A 13519-nucleotide genomic window follows, 5' to 3' on the forward strand; every position below is an offset into this window, starting at 1 on the left:
AGAAAGTTGAAAAGGGACTATTTTAATGTAATCTCTCAACTCAGTGTGCTAATTGATACTGTGGGTGTTCAGATATAAGAAGCCAACTGTGGAGCGTCAGTGGTTTTCGTTGTACAGCACAGGGATCTAAGTTCTACAGACTTTACAGACAAACACAGAACAAAGTACTCGCTCTCCCATCAAGGCTTCATCACAACACATTGTGACAGGAAGAGACCAGAGCACACGAGCTCACAAGCAGACACAGGCGTGCACGCGCACGCGCACACGCACACACACCTGTTCCCTGAAGAAAGCACTGCGTGCCAAAACGTTGATTAGATGTTCCAATTAAATAAATAATACATCAGATGGATCCTCACTGTCTGGTCCAAACTGTTATCCCAGTGTGTCTCTCCCTGGGATGGTGAAACTGCATCCTGTGTCTAGTTTCTTCCCCAGACGCGTAGCCAGACAGGCAGGGCTATCCTGTAGCTAACTGACGGCAGATTCAACTTTCATCACGTCCTGTTCTCTCATATGGTCACCCATCGACATGCCGACAGACCTCTCCGTTGCCGTGACATTGTCAAACCCCACCAAAGGAGAGTTCGGGGTTCACCAGCGGCGGGACGGGCATAGTGGGCCATTGAAAAGACAATGTTATTTCTCTGCCAACGATGGTGGCAAGTAGCCTGATCCCAGTTCAGTTTGTGCTTTAGCCAACTCCTCTGTTGTGTTTCTTGTCATACAGATATGGCACAGTGAATGATAGGAGAGGAAAGAGGAGATGGTGAAGAGAAGAAAAGAGAAGCGAGAAGAGACAGCAGCATACCTCTCTGCAACCCAAAGCTAACTTGCTTCTGGAGCTAAGCAGGGTTAGTCCTGAATGGGAGAGGAGATGCTTCTGGAAGTGGTTTTGCAGGGCCAGTAGGAGGCACTCTTTCCTCTGCCCTAAAAAAAATATATATCCCAATACCCCATGGCAGTGATTGAGGACTTTGCCCTGTGTAGGGTGCTGTCTTTTGGATGGGACGTTAAACGGGTGTCCTGACTCTCTGTGGTCACTCAAGATCCCATGGCACTTATCGTAAGAGTATGTTAACCCCGGTGTCCTGGCTAAATTCCCAATCTGGCTCTCATACCATCATGGCCACCTAATCATCCCCAGCTTCCAGTTGGCTCTTTCCTCTCCCATGTAACTCTTCCACAGGTCATTGCTGCAAATGAGAATATGTTGCCAATGAACTTACTTGGGAAAATAATAATACTTGATTTCCCTGATCTCAGATTCAGGGAGGTGCCTGCTTTCCTTAATTCCACACACATATCGAACCCAAACCCTCTCCTGAAAGGGTCGTGTTCCTAGTCTCTATTTATTCAGTGAGTGCTTCAGAAGATGACAGAACCCATTTGAGAGACAGATTTCTCTACTCCTCCCTCATCATCACCCCATACTCTCTCACCGTGTGTGTATCTGCTTTGTGAGAAAGATAGGACAGAGAGGTCATACTTATTCCACTCACACCCTGGCCCCAAGCCTCACTCTTATGCAAATTCTGATTAAATCTGTTCTGATGTTGTTGTTCATACACTTAAATCTGTCTGTTCTGATGTTAATCCCATAGACAGCAGAGAAAGCCAACCCATTCTCACAGTCTTATCTCATTGATTTATTCCTGTTAAGTCCTCCAACTCTCCCCTCTCCTAGTGAAATCCAACAACGATATGCCTGTAAATCAAATTCCACACATCGACAGTATAATTGAAACTGGGATGGGGCGACTACTCAGAGAGAGAGAGAGAGAGAGAGTGAGAGAGTAAGAGATGTCAGACAATTGCAGTGTTTTGTTCATCCCTCTTTTGAAGAAGAAATATAGCTATTCAATTCTGTCATGCTCCTCCTTAGGGATGAGGTCTGCTTGCTCAGGAACAGAAGGATGCTATTTTTATCTGTCTCTCTCCTTTTCACTCTCTTTCTATCCTCTGTCTCTCTCTCACTCTTTCACAATATCTCCATCTTGCCAACTCCCAAATCCTCAAACTCTCCCTCTTTCCCATGCTCCCCTCTCTCTCCCTCCCTTTTCCCCTCCTCTCTCCCTCTTCCTCCCATCCGTCCCCCTGCTTTTCTCTCTCCCCATCTCTCCGCCTCGCTCTCTCTCTCCTGCCTGTCCAGTTAGGGCCAGTGTTGTGTTGTACCTGTCACAATAAATCAGATAAGTGCAGGAACTATTCTCCTCTTCACTCTCCACTTCTCCCCACAGAGGGAATTAAGAACAGAGATTCCACCTTAGCCAGCTCTATCACGTCAGAATAACCCAGGCCAGTACTGGAGCCCTGCAGACAGCCAGTACAGGTGAAAGACTTCCAGTCAATTAGCTCATTTATGTGCTCTGTTTTCCCTCCAAATATAACACAGAGGAGAGAAATAAACTTCAAAGTGGGAATAAATGAGCTTTGAACTTAGACTCTATAACCTTACAGAAGGGTTAAAAAGTCCTCTGCCTGAATGATCAGACATCTAACATTACTCCTCAGTGGACAGTCACATACGATGATATGATAATATAGTAAATCTCGGTCATATTAGTCCAAACACCAAAGGTGACCTTATGAGAGAGAGATGGAGAAAAGAGAGAGAGAGATCAATTACTGTTGGTAAGTTATTTAATGCTAATTCATGCACATTTTTATAGTCATAGTTGATCAAAGTTTTTGAAGAATTGGAAGCTATGTGAAAGTTGGTTTGGTGTCTAGCTTAAACGGTTCAAAAGTTATTGTTGTTGAGTTAATTTATTAAAATGTATGCAAATTCATAGTTATAGTTTCTAAAGTTAAGAATTTGAAGATGGGATAGCCTGAACATGTGCAAGTTGGTTTGGTGTCTCTAGCTTGACCAGTTAAATAGTTATTGTTGGTGAGTTATTTTATGCAAATGTATATATAATTGGCAAAGGAGCAGGACCATTTTGAATAGCTACCTCTCTATTCCTATGGTTCTCATTCTCACCACAATACTGTACTAAATTACAGTATACTGAACTCTAATGTAATGTACTGTACTCTACCTTAACTGTACTCTACTGGACTCTACTGAACTATACTGTAGTGTACCTAACTCTACTAAAGTTTACTCTACTGGACTCTACTGTACTGAACTATACTGTAGTGTACCTAACTATACTAAAGTTTATTCTACTGGATCTTGTTTTTCCCCATTTAAACTGGTCTTGATCTGGACATGGTCTCGATACACTGGTCCTTGGTCTGGATCTCAGAAAGTCTACTCATATTCCTAAGCATGTGTCAAATTTCCTCACACTGAGTCAAACAGATAAAGAGACATAAACATGTGGCCATTATAGCGCCACCGTGTGGTCGATCTGAATGTGCTTAGATATCTTGAATCTTGACAGGGTTTTGAACTTGTGTACCAAGTTTTGTTACAATAGGAATATCCGTGTGGGAGTTATATGCATTTATGTGCCAGACAATGCCCACGTGAATGTTTATTGGTCAGTAGCAGCCATGTTTTTTGAGGTGCTAACCTGGAAAAACTATTTGTGGGAACTTGGTCCCTAGATGTCATGTATCAAGTATTGTGCAGATCGACATTCGGTGCCAGAGGAGTAGCTTTTTAAGTGTTTTAAACTAAATTTAAAATCCATCATGGCAGACCTTATAGATCATTGAGGCAAATGTGTCCTTTGTTTTGAGGACCTATATACCAAATGTCAGGACTCAAACGGTGTGAGGGGTGTGAGATTCCAAAGTTAACATTTTCAGTCGTTTGTTATAGCGCCACCATGTGGCTAATTGGCATGGCAATGCATGAGAGGGTGTGGCCCGTGACCATCAAACAAGGTTTCAACCTCCTAGGCCTTACCATCTCACGGGAATTTGCATTTTTTCACCAATCTGTAGAAGGAAAATAATAATAATCAAAGACAACAAATACAATAAGCTTCTCTGCTGAACCCATAATAAATATATCTGCAAGCAGCAATGACCCGGGATCCAAGCCTTTTTCCACCCTTTCACTTTCTCAAATAATACACCCTCATTTTAAAAGTCACCAAATCCGGTTCAGGCACAATACCACCAATCCCTCACTGTCTAGAGAAGTCTATCTGAAAGCAGCAGTGGAATTTGAACGCAGGTTGCCATGAGTTGGCATGTATTACAAGACTAAGGCACTAACCCTCTGAGCCATGATCACCTCATGGCAAATGTCAAGGTTGATCACTATGGAAGACCATGCATGTACAGTGCCTTCGGGAAAGTACTCAGACCCCTTGACTTTTACCACATTTTGTTACGTTACAGCCTTATTCTAAAATGGATTAAGTGGGTCCCCTGCCGGACGGTTGAGCTAACGTAGGCTAATGCGATTAGCATGAGGTTGTAAGTAACAAGAACATTTCCCAGGACATAGACATATCTGATATTGGTAGAAAGCTTAAATTCTTGTAAATCTAACTGCGCTGACCAATTTACAGTAGCTATTACAGTGAAAGAATACCATGCTATTGTTTGAGAAGAGTGCACAGTTTTGAACATGAAAAGTTATTAATAAACAAATTAGGCACATTTGGGCAGTCTCGATTCAAAATTTGGAACAGAAATGCAATTGTTATTTGGATCCGTCTGAAACTTTGCACATACACTGCTGCCATCTAGTGCCCAAAATCTAAATTGCACATGATCTGGAATAATACATTATGGCCTATCTCTTGCATTTCAAAGATGATGATATATATTTAAATGTTTTTTTCTTTGTATTATCTTTTACCAGATCTAATATGTTATGTTCTCCTACATTCCTTTCACATTTCCACAATCTTCAAAGTGTTTCCTCTCAAATGGTACCAAGAATATGCATATCCTTGCTCCAGGGCCTGAGCTACAGGCAGTTAGATATGGGTATGTCATTTTAGGCAAAAATTTAAAAAAAGGGGCCAATACTTAAGAGGTTTTAAAATAAATAAAAATCTTCAGCAATCTACACACAACACCCCGTAATGACAAAGCAAAAACAGGTTTTTAGAAATGTTTGTAAATGTATAAAAAAGGAAAAAACTGAAATACCTTATTTACATAAGTATTCAGACTCTTTGCTATGAGAATCGAATTTGAGCTTAGGTGCATCCTGAGATGTTTCTACAATTTGATTGGAGTCCACCTGTGGTAATGATTTGGAAAGGCACACACGTGTCTATATAAGGTCCCACAGTTGACAGTCTATGTCAGAGCAAAAACCAAGCCATGAGGTTGTAGGAATTGGTTGTAGAGCTCCGACACAGGATTGTGTCGAGCTCTACAACCAATTCCTACAATCTCATGGCTTGGTTTTTGATCCGGGGAAGGACACCAAAACATTTCTGCAGCATTGAAGGTCAACCAAGAACACAGTGGCCTCCATCATTCTTACATAAAAAAAGTTTGGAACCACCAAGACTCTTCCTAGAGCTGACCGCCCAGACAAACTGAGCAATCGGGGGAGAAGGGCCTTGGTCCGGGAGGTGACAAGGAACCCGATGGTCACTCGGACAGAGATCTAGAGTTCCTCTGTGGAGATGGGAAAACATTCCAGAAGGACGACCATCTCTGCAGCACTCCACCAATTAGGTATTTACGGTAGAGTGCCCAGACAGAAGCCACTCCTTAGTAAAAGGCACATGACAGAGTTGGGACTGGGAGACTAGTCAGGATCGAGGAAAAGATGAACGGAGCAAAGTACAGAGAGATCCTTGATGAAAACTTGCTCCAGAGCACTCGGGACCTCAGACTGGGGTGAAGTTTCACCGTTCCAACAGGACAACGACCCTAAGCACACAGCTAAGACAAAGCTGGAGTTGCTTCGGTACAAGTCTCTGAATGTCCTTGAGTGGTACAGCCAGAGCCCGGACTTGAACCCGATCTCTGGAGAGACCTGAAAATAGCTGTGCAGCAATGCTAAAAGCCTGTTGTTGCTTTGTCATTATGGGGTATTGTGTGTAGATTGATGAGGAAAATTATTTTTTAAATACATTTTAGAATAAGGCTTTAATGTAACAAAATGTGGAAAAAGTCAAGAGGTCTGAATACTTTCAGAAGGTACTGTATGTATGAATGAATGGCAGGTTCTAGTCTTGACTCCATCTCTTGGTCTTACACAAATCTTGTAACATTTAATAATTGAATGTAATATATGCAATTTAGCAGGTCACTTTTATCCAAAGCAACTTAGTCTTGCTTGCATAAGTTTGTATTACATTTGTGTGGTCCCGGGAATCGAACCCACTGTCCAGGCATTGCAAGCTCTAAAGCTGGGGAACAATAGTATGTTAAGGGGGAAGAAGGGAGAGAGAATGGCAAGAAGTAAAGGGAGGAAAAAGAAGGAAAATATATATATATTTTTTTTTTAATGGAAAAAATGTAGTGTTTTTCTTCATAATATAAAAGTGTTTATTATTCCAAATTTTTTCTGGTAACCAGAAAAACAATGAACATTAAATGTTTCGTTTTTTCCTGTGTTTGAGAAAGAGTGGACCTGAAGGTCCCCGGGTTGAATCCCTCCTCGGCCAGAAATAACATTTCTAAACAACCACTTTTGTCTCCAAAAATAAATAAATTCACATTGCCCGAATTTGATATCACCTGAGTTAATGGAACGACTATTGTAGCATAATCCTAACATAAAAGTGTTGTTCTAATGAGGTTGGTTTATCACTGTACAATACTCCCGTTGCCTTGTTTATACAATCAGTATCTTAAATCATCAATTATCTATTGCGGTTTCTTGTGGACTGCATATTACCTGATATAATTATAAATACGTCACATCCCACTGGGCACAGACATCAATTCAACGTTTATTCCACGTTGGTTCAACGTAATGACATTGAACTGACGTGGAAACAACGTTGATTCACCCAGTGTGTGCCAAGTGGGAAGGGAGTGGTTTGTGACACACAAGAGCAACCGCAGGTTAACGCTCGATCTGATCAAATAGAGCCCCTAATTTTAGAAATACAATTTTAAAAAAAGGCTGGAGTACAGCAGAGTCTAAATGGAAACTAGTGACGCGTTTTTTGAATGGGTGGAGTTGGCTGGCTGTGGGTAAAGCAGGCCAAGTACTGGTGGCAGCAGACTTGGCACTGCAGGAAGCAGTTTGGGCTGGCAGCAGTGGTGGTGGTGAAGTCATTCAGAAGACTAAATCAGTCTCCTCCGAGTCAGTGTCCAAGTCCCGCATGGGCTTCCAAGTCTGCCTGAGCAGGTAGTCCACGCACCAATCAGCTCTCCTGAAAATGAAAACAGAATGCAAAACAAGACACAAATAGATTCATATGATCACTCACAATATCTTCATCAAAAACACTGACACGTAGTTTTGTTTCTGCCATGTTTTAATGGATGCAATGATATTAGTTAAGAAATGACAAAGGTTCCTCTTTGAGGCTATAGCAGTGGAGAGCATTTACAGAGGCTCTAGCAGAGCTGGCGGTGCCCTGAGAGACAGCAGAGGCAGTGGTGGTCTTCATATAGGCTGTAGCAGAGGGGTCTGGGAGAAAGGTGAGGTGGTCTTCATATAGGCTGTAGCAGAGGTGAGGTGGTCTTCACAGAGGTCCTTAGCAGGGCTGGAGAGGGGCCGGGAGAAATGTGAAATGGTATAAGATTATTATGTAACGTAACAGGAAAATTATTTGAGGGTAAACAGTATTAAAAAACAAACATATGAAATCAAACAAGCTCTTGACAGGTTAAGCTACAATATTTACCCGAACAGGCTTCATAGGCACATCATGCTGAAATTATAAAGGAAATGAAGAAAAAATGTAATGAATAGCGACAATACAGTCATGTGATGTTTAAAGCATGACACGCAATTGTCTTTCTCCATGTTTTGATTGATGTAAGTTCCAGCTATTAGTTCTAAAATGACAACAGTGCATGATGTAGTAGGTTAAATGCCACTAACAGACCCCGTGTAGGGGTGGGGGCACTAACAGACCCGTGTAGACGCGGGGGCACTAACAGACCCCGTGTAGGGGTGGGAGTACTAACAGACCCGTGTAGGGGTGGGGGCACTAACAGACACTGTGTAGGGGATGGGTGCACTAACAGACCCCGTGTAGGGGATGGGTGCACTAACAGACCCCGTGTAGGGGTGGGGGCACTAACAGACCCAGTGTAGGGGTGGGGGCACTCACAGACCCCGTGTAGGGGCGGGGGCACTAACAGACCCTGTGTAGGGGCGGGGGCACTAACAGACCCCGTGTAGGGGCAGCGGCACTAACAGACCCCGTGTAGGGGTGGGGGCACTAACAGACCCCGTGTAGGGGCGGGGGCACTAACAGACCCCGTGTAGGGGTGGGGGCACTAACAGACCCCGTGTAGGGGATGGGTGCACTAACAGACCCCGTGTAGGGGTGGGGGCACTAACAGACCCCGTGTAGGGGTGGGGGCACTAACAGACCCCGTGTAGGGGATGGGTGCACTAACAGACCCCGTGTAGGGGTGGGGGCACTAACAGACCCCGTGTAGGGGTGGGGGCACTAACAGACCCCGTACAGAGGCTGTAGAAAACTTGGCTGGGCTAAGGACATGTTGTGTCTGTAAAAAATATGTAAACTCAGCAAAAAAAGTTAATTCCCTTTTTCAGGACCCTGTCTTTCAAAGATTATTCGTCAAAATCCAAAAAACTTCACAGATCTTCATTGTAAAGGGTTTAAACACTGTTTCCCATGCTTGTTCAATGAACCATAAACAATTTATGAACACGCACCTCTGGAGCGGTCGTTAAGACATTAACAGCTTACAGACGGTAGGCAATTAAGGTCACAGTTATAAAAACTTAGGGAGACAGGACGGACAGCAGATCGTCCTCGCAGTAGCAGACCACGTGTAACAACACCTGCACAGGATCGGTACATCACACCTGCGGAACAAGTACAGGATGGCAACAACAACTGCCCGAGTTCCACCAGGAACGCACAATCCCTCCATCAGTGCTCAGTCTGTCCGCAATAGGCTGAGAGAGGCTGACATGTGACTTGTAGGCCTGTTGTAAGGCAGGTCCTCACCAGACATCACCAGCAACATGGGCACAAACCCACCGTCGCTGGACCAGACAGGACTGGCAAAAAGTGTTGCGGTTTTGTCTCATAAGGGGTGATGGTCGGATTCGCGTTTATCGTCGAAGGAATGAGCATTACACCGAGGCCTGTACTCTGGAGCAGGATCGATTTGGAGGTGGAGGTTCCGTCATGCTCAGGGGCGGTGTGTCACAGCATCATCAGACTGAGCTTGTTATCATTGCAGGCAATCTCAATGCTGTGCGTTACAGGGAAGACATCCTCCTCCCTCATGTGGTACCCTTCCTGCAGGCTTATCCTTACATGACCTAAGGCCATTCCCCTCAGAAATGTCCGGAAACTTGCAGGTGCCTTGGTGGAAGAGTGGAGTAACATCTCACAGCAAAAACTGGCAAAATGAGGAGGAGATGCACTGCAGTACTTAATGCAGCTGGTGGCCACACCAGATACTGACTATAACTTTTGATTTTGACTCCCCCTTTGTTCAGGGACAAATTATTCAACTTCTGTTAATCACATGTCTGTGGAACTTGTTCAGTTTATGTCTCAGTTGTTGATTCTTGTTATGTTCATACAAATATTTACACATGTTAAGTTTGCTGAAAATAAACGCAGTTGACAGTGAGAGGACGTTTCTTTTTTTGCTGAGTTTAGTTGCTTTAAGGTTATTTAAGGTTATACAAACCAAGCTTTTGACAGGTTAGCCTGTATTTTATTTATCTGAGCAGGCTTCCATGCCAAGTTACAGTTTAGTCTTGCTGCAGACACATGAGAGCCCACAAATCCTTTGCGTATTGAACTGCAAAAGAGAGAGAAAAACCTAATAGTTACAATGAACGGAGGAGGAAACCAAGTCACCTGTCAAAAGGATTATCTGAATCAGTGTTCTATCATGGCTTCCAGAACCATAGTAGTTGAGGAAAAATAACGTGATAAAACATGTAATGCCTTCCTCCATGGAGGAGTCTGAACAGCAGACAAAGACGCAGGTGCTGGCAGAGCTGTAGGTGCTGGCTCAAAAGTTCCACTGGAAGAAAAACCTGCTTTAAACATTGGGGGAATACAGAGACAAAACTAAAGTATGGTATCCAATTTCAGAAAATCAGAAATGAAAATACATGTTTAAGCCTGTAAGCTTTATTAATATGACCTATCCTGGGGGTGAAATCCATGCATCGCTGAAGCCCCCTGAGCAGAGTTGTCCACGGACATTTATTGCAAAACTCTCTATCTGTAACAATATATAAGGACGCCTGTGTTAGGAAGTTCCCTGCTGGTAACTTCACCATTTTACAGCACTCTCAAGCAGAAACCAGGAGTCAAGGGGTGATGAACTCTAGCACTCTCTGGAACTTTCCTTAACCTGTTGTGATTGGTTGACAAGATCACAGCTTGGGCCGTTGACACTGATCATACTCTCTTTGTTACAATATGAATTGACAATTTGATGCCAACTGTTATAATAAAGTTGCTGTCCGTTAGTAGTAAAGGCCTACATTTAATGACAGGCATTTCTAGTAACACAGCGTGTTTTCCAGATGAACACAAAGTTCAAATGTCATTATCTCTTGAGAAGACAAAACCTTCTGAAAGAGGTCATACCACCTCCGCCTCAGAGCTGGCCTGTTGCCCGCATCGGCAGGCCAAACTCCTGTGGTGGCAAATGTCTGCAAGCGGGACTTCCTCTCCCTTATGGGTATTTGTAGACATCTGAAAGCAGCAGGATGAATGTATCACACTACCACAAGAACAATCAGCAGAACAAGCTCGCTCTATATTTATTGATGCTTCTAATTGTGCATGTTATGAACATCGTGTTTTTTTCAGGATTATAGGTTATACTCTATGGATGGATTTATGTATTTTTTTCCAATGCTACATTCATTTGGCAGACCTAACTTGATTGATTCTCTTTCTACAAGGCCTAGTCTATGAGAGGCCTAGTCATATTTGTATGAATATTTTGTTAACTAGAGATGCATTCAGGTAATTAACTCATTATTATGCATTCACATTTTAATTTGATTACAATTATTTATTGCCAATCATTCGTGAATTTGTTCGGCTATACAATTAAGTAGATTAATGAACTGATAATACATTCATACATAACTTTTTTTTCTATAATTTTTTGAATATGATAGGATGTATAATAGAATGCAATATTCTATGTGAATAATTTTCATTAATGTTAATTGGTGTATTAATAATAGTAATCTGAAAATCAGTCTGAAGTTGAATATTTCACCTATTATTCCTGTCCGTACAGCCTAGGACAATGTGATAAAGTACTGTTAATCCTTGTCCAACTAATGATTATTTATTTTTTTATTTACTTTTTTGCTCTCTCGCCTCACTTTTCTGGGGGGAAAATCCGTTAAACAGTGAATCAATTTTGCCTGGCCTAGAAACATGTAATTTAACTGTAGAAATGTATTAGGCCTATCTTTTAATGTGGCATGATGTTTTCATCTGATTGTCAAATAAATGACTTCTTAGGGGGGGGGGGGGGGGGGGGGCTTAGTTTCAAGTTTGGGGAAGCTTTCAATTTATCCTACCATTTCTACCGATCTACGTGACAGTTATGATAGTCATATGCACATTTTCGTGAAACAGTTGCCTTTCAGTAATGATGTTTTCATTTCTCAAAATCATTGTTACTTGGTTAATCATACAAATCTGAATAAAAATAATAAAAATGTAAAAGTTCAAATTCAGCTAATGCGAGAGCACCAGCCATATGGGCACATTGACACACTGTAATCCATTGGCAGCTAAAGAAATTAGTGCATGCATGGAACCATAGGCCAATTCAGCAGTAGGCCTATAACTTCCATTGTCAACTAAGTGAAAATACATAAAGGTGACAAGTATTCTCATTTAAAATTCAGGTTCTTTCAATCGCATTCATCTCTTTACCGCGCCTTTCTGCCTCCCTTTCTATGTATCTATCATGACGTTAAATATTGCAACATTGAATCAAATCAATCAACTTGATCTGGCCCAAAGCTGTTACTAATGATTTTGCAACATTGTCTCAACTAGCCTATTCTGGGCCCTCAGAGTTTCCCACGCCACTGAGCTCGGGACAGAGAGATGTTTTTTGCGCAAAGGGAAAGTATTCAGGTATTTTATAATGTTTCCACTGGATATATGGGATCACCAGATCATGATATTTTGCTCTTTTACACAGAGGCTTGGTGACTGTTAGCCTGGACATCCGCTAGTGGGCTTTATGGATCTCCACCATTGTCTGGGCTTGATGTGGCCAACCGGTAACACACATGTGCTCCCCGGCGACCGGTTCATACTTAAAACATTCTACATTCAGACTACAAAGGCTTTGATTTCTACCTTCTTTATTTAATGGCGAGCAGGCGGGAAAAAACATGGGAAATATGCATACTTTCTTTCTGAAACACAATTTTCCACTTTGTCCCCTAGCCTAATATAGCAGGCGTAAAAGAAACTCAACCTGTGGTCTGATAGTTTCAAAATAAAAGTTGTGCTTACTGAACATACAGTTTTAAATTACTTATGGGATTTGTTGGCATGGCCACATCAAGCCCAGACAATAGTGGAGATCCATTAAGCACACTACATTTAATATTTTAGCAGACGTGCTTATCCAGAACGACTTACAGGAGCAATTAGGGTTGTGCCTTGCTCAAGGGCACATCGTAAGTTTTGTCACCTAGTCGGCTTGGGGATTCAAATCAGCAACCTTTCAGTTACTGGTCCAACGCTCTTAACCTCAAGGCTACCTGCTGCCACGCCACTAGTGGCTGCCCAGGCTAAGATTTTTGAGGAACTATTATAATTTGCAATGCACGTTAAAAAAACAGACTACTGCGCAGGTTCACTGAGTTGTGACCACCGGGCTGGGCCTAGTTTATTGCTAAAGCAGCTATGATGTGTAGATCTGAAGCAGGCTCTACCTCAGATTGTGAGCCCAGAGAATTTAGCGAAAGAGGCAAGTAGTACCGGCAGGTGACCACGGAGAGGCGCAAGAGTGCTATAAACCCATTCTGTTTTGTTAGTGTTGATCAGATTAAGTAAAGGGTTTCTATACCTGGTGACTGAGTAATCCTAACTGAAGTAACATTTACTGAAAAGCAAGATGTAAGTAATAATATTAAGCAATGTTATTATTTATTTCCATAAAATAACCATTTAAACCCATAAAAAGAAACCATGAGGCTGATGGGCCACACCCTGAAGAAGGCACAGTGATGCCGAGACATTGGTAAATACCCAATCAGTTACTGGGAGTGTATATATGGAGTGTGCCACTCTCTTTACTTTGATAGTCCACAAATGTTAACCACCATACATTTTGTTAATTTACATTATTTAAAAATACGTTTTCTGAATTTGGGTAACATTATCTGCCTATTTAACACACACACACAGAGACACTAGAAATTAGCTAATTTAAAAAATAAATATTTAAATAGCAAAAA

The 13519-nt window shown here is 42.2% G+C and overlaps 1 pseudogene; it reads left to right on the plus strand.

Moving 5' to 3' along the window:
* The first annotated feature begins 535 nt into the window (after positions 1-535).
* LOC120020555 overlaps positions 536-13519 on the plus strand; it is a 40069-nt pseudogene continuing 27085 nt past the window's right edge.

Source organism: Salvelinus namaycush, chromosome 25 (genome assembly GCF_016432855.1).
Source record: "Salvelinus namaycush isolate Seneca chromosome 25, SaNama_1.0, whole genome shotgun sequence".
NCBI classification, from domain to species: Eukaryota; Metazoa; Chordata; class Actinopteri; order Salmoniformes; family Salmonidae; genus Salvelinus; species Salvelinus namaycush.